Below are 4,309 nucleotides of genomic sequence, written 5' to 3' on the forward strand. Positions count from 1 at the left end.
CTTTCAACATTTATTTTATTTCATGCCCATATATACATCTCCTTAGCAATCCATCTTGCCTCAAACTATATAGATGTCCTACAATGAGTTGATAGGACCTTGTCCCAACATGCAAGGCAAGCCCTTTCAATTGGGTGCTCACATAGTATGTTTATCAATATGTTGACAATATCATTAGCTTGATAAGGCATTAGATTAGCTTTGAAAAGTTGAGCCTCTTTGGAAGAATAAGCAATTGTGAATTCAGAAGACTATTGTTGATTCCGATTGCTTCCCCTCCAATCCACTCTTTACATGTATTCTGCAATGTAGTGTTGCTTGCCCTTCCTCACAATAATGTTGAAGCCAAACTCTAGCATCAACAATAGCCATCTAGTGATACATCTTGTGGCACATGGCATATTTACCAAATATAGCAAGGCTTGATGGTCTACAAAGAAGGTGAAAGGGGTGGCAAATATGATGGTATAATTTTTTCACAATGTGCACCATTCAAGTCTTTCTTATTTCATGGTTGAGTAGCTTATTTTGATTTCTTTGAGTTTTCCACTAGAAAAGCTCATAGAAAAATTCATGTTTTGTTTTTCATGCTGAAAAAGCACAACTCTAATAGAAATTTTAGATGCATCAATGTCCACATGGAATGACAGCTTCAAGTCATGGGCTTGTAGGATAGGTGCACTAATTAGAGCCTTCTTTAAAGCTTCATAGACTTATTGGCATTCATTGGTCCATTCCCAATTTACCAAGAGCCTATAGAAAGGTCTTGTACTGGACATATAGTTGAGCATGAAGCATCTATAGTAACCTATGTGTTCGATAAAGCACTAAACTCCCTTAGCATTTTTTGGTGGTGGTAGCTCCACAATGAATCGAATCTTGTCTATTGATATTCCATTCCTAGATGTGATGTGCCCTAGAATTTCACCCAAAACTAACACTTAAGTGGATTTAAGGACAAGTGATATTGCCTATACCACTCGAAGACAACCCAAAGTTTATGTTCCTCCCATGAGGAATTGACATAGAGGCCATTGACAAACACTTCAAGATATTTGTGAAGGATGTCCTTAAAAATGGTACACATTAGGCATTAAAAGGTCATTGGTGCATTTATCAAACCAAAGGGCATGATAATGTACGTGAACACCCCCCATTCAATGGCAAATGTGATTTTTATGTCGATCATCAAGGTATACTTACACTTGATTATAGTTTGAGAATCCATCAAGGAAGCTGCATCCTCCTTGCCTTCCATGAGCTCAATCATGTGTTCGATATGCGGTAGTAGATAGTGGCCTTTTTTAGTAGCTCCATTAACCTTTTCATAGTTAATGCACACTCATATTATGCCATTTTTCTTGAGGACTACCACAATCAAAGATACCCTATTTGTGTGTTCTATTTTGAAAGTGAAGCTTGCTTTGAGAAGCTTGTCCAAGTCTTCTTGCATGAGATGCACATACCTTGGGTTCATTGAATACATACTTTGTTCTATGGATTGGATGTTTGGATTTGTTGGGATGGTATTGCTGAGCACATGTGCTAGTACTCCTTTACGATCATTGTAACTCCATGCAAACACGTCTTAGAAGTTCTTAAGAATTGCAATGTGTTTTGTATGTGCTCTTCCACAAGGTCATTGGCAATATATGTAGGTTTAGGAGGTTCTCCTTTCTCCAAAAGATCCACTTCCTTGACCAATGGAGGTCCCTCAATTGATTCATTGGATTTACTTTTGTGTTTTGCTCCCAACAAAATGACCACACGGTCCCCTTTTTTGAGTAAGTGAACCTATTTGGGACATCTTACAGTTTTTTCTTATTGTCATAGTCAAAGTCTCTATTTTTTTGAGTTTTTTTTTAGCTTTCTCCACCTCAACTGTAATGGTAAATTTTTGATGGATTATTTAACTACAGTTTGTGAAATCTCTGAATCAGAATTCGTACTCTCATCCAACTTTGAGGTTGTCTTGTTTGATTCTTCACATGAACTTGCATTTTCACTTTGTGCTTCTACAATCTTGACTATGTTAGGAGCTAAAATAAGGTCTAAGGGCTGAAATCCTAATCGTTCTTAATCAAGAACTTCCAAATATTCCAACCATTCTAGCCTAGACTTCACTTCAACAGCTCCTACATCCACAAGTAGTCCATCCACCTTTTTGGGTTTAGGATCCACCATGATTTGTTCTATGGCTTTGCCATTTGAATCAAATCCTCTGGACTCATCATCCTCATCATCTTTTCTTTCCTCACAAATGAAACTTTCTTCTGACTTGCTTACTTCCTCTTCTTCTAGCTCACCAACTTTCATCACAAGGATGCTACTAAAGCATCATGATAATCAAATAAAGCTTGGTGCAACATAGTCCACTTTCACTTGCATCATTGAAGTAGCTCTTTGAATATCAATAGGTTGGCCATCACCATTGAGCGAGAATCTTTCTCGACACCCAATGGTTGTTGGGGACTTGGAATCCTTCAATGTTAGGTTAGGAAGGTTTGAGATTCATCATGAGTAAAGTTGTTGTGAAGTCAAAGGTGCTAGGAATGGGCCATGTGTGTAGAAAGCTTGTCTTTACCAGTTCTTCTACGTGTTTTGTTTGCTTTTTGGTGCTCCTCTTCTTCTATAAATAGGAGGTGAAGCATGACTAGAATGTACATCTAGTCTTATTTTTCATTTGAGAAGGGGATATATTTGTTGAGAGACTTTGAGGTAGTAGTATCATTTGCATCTCCTCTAAGAACATTGGATACATTGTCAAGATCAACAAGCATCCATCTTAACCCTTATTGCCTCCATCGATTCCCCAAGAAGCTCATTTTTTTACCTTAGTCCTTAACGAGTCAAGTGCTCCACATCAAAGGGTGGCCTAAAAGTAAATGGTAATCCACTCCCTTCATTACAACAAAGTTCATTTTATGAAGTTGATCCCCACAATTTTGATAGGCCAATCCTTAAGTACACCTACCAATCAAAAGCTTATAATTGTCAATCAATGTCAAATTAAAATGTACATTTTCAATGAGGGGATTTTCGTGTGCCTATAGCACCAAATTGATTGACTATGCTTACTCTGACACCTATGTTTATGATTCCTCTTCTTGGCAAGTCACCTACTAGCCTCCATGGGAAGAATGACATGATGTTTGCTAACATGTGTTGAATCCAAGGGCTCTTGGAGAAGGGCCAATTTTTGCTCCCACATTTTTATTGCTTTAATAAAAATCACAGGGAGTGATGGATCATGTGGTTTTGCCTCACCCTCTATCCAATTTTTAAATGCTTTCCAAAAGTAGAGGGTACCATGCATTAACAACCCAAGTGACATTGTCATGCTAATCGAATCCAATGAGGCAACAAGGCCAGCAGGCTCCCTGTCCTTATAGTGAGCTAGTGGATTGGCTAGTTTCCAATGTGTTTGATGATTGTAAGGCTTTGGTCTCTCCTAGCCTTAGGTGGATCAGAGGCTAAATTTTTGGTTTCAGATCCTTCTTTAGGGTAGGATAGTGATGCAATGCTTGATAGCTCTATGCCACTGACATTCAACATAGAACTCGACATTTGTTTAGGTTTTTGAGCTTCTTCCACCCACTTCTTGACCTTGTCAATTATTTTCATTTATCGCTCTACATTGGGATATTACTTTGCCTTAGAGACTTCCAACCTTTGATGCAAGGGGTTGTGGTGGCACTCTCAGTGCTCAATATGCTTTTGTTTGTCAATTCTGTGGTAATCCCTTTCCTTTGCAATAGGAGCATTTTAGTTGCTATCTTCCTCTTCTTCTTGGGATTCTTCTTCCCAATCATGGATCCATTGGCAATCAATGGTCCTAGGATGCTGATACTAGCTTTCTTGTTTTGAGCCCTTGTGATGCATTGATGGGCATTGGTATAATGTCCTCAACGTGAATCATCTCTACCCTAAGGAGCATGAGGGGAAGAAATGAGAAAATGGCCCTTCTCATGTTGGCCTTCCTCCTAAGGCAATCATTATTGAACAAATTTGCATAGCATATTTTCATAGGTGCTTGACAATAGGGTGCATAATGTTGGATACATCCACAGTTTGCATAAGCTTGTGGAGGTTAAGAATACTCAAATGGAAGGTGATTACCCCCCATTTTATGTTGAATGTTTGGCTCATAAAGGACAAATTTGCTTCAAGGCTTCTATTAGCCTCACCATTTTATTTTGTTATTACTTAAATACAGTGAGGAGATCTTGTGCTATGTTTAGTTCTGTAGTGCTTCTTGACAATGTAGCATCGGTTCAAGTCTCTTCTTCTTGTCTCGATTCCCTTCTCT

This window comes from Lygodium microphyllum, chromosome 4 (genome assembly GCF_053477565.2).
Source record: "Lygodium microphyllum isolate KBCC chromosome 4, Lygodium_microphyllum_v1.1.10, whole genome shotgun sequence".
Taxonomy (NCBI): Eukaryota; Viridiplantae; Streptophyta; class Polypodiopsida; order Schizaeales; family Lygodiaceae; genus Lygodium; species Lygodium microphyllum.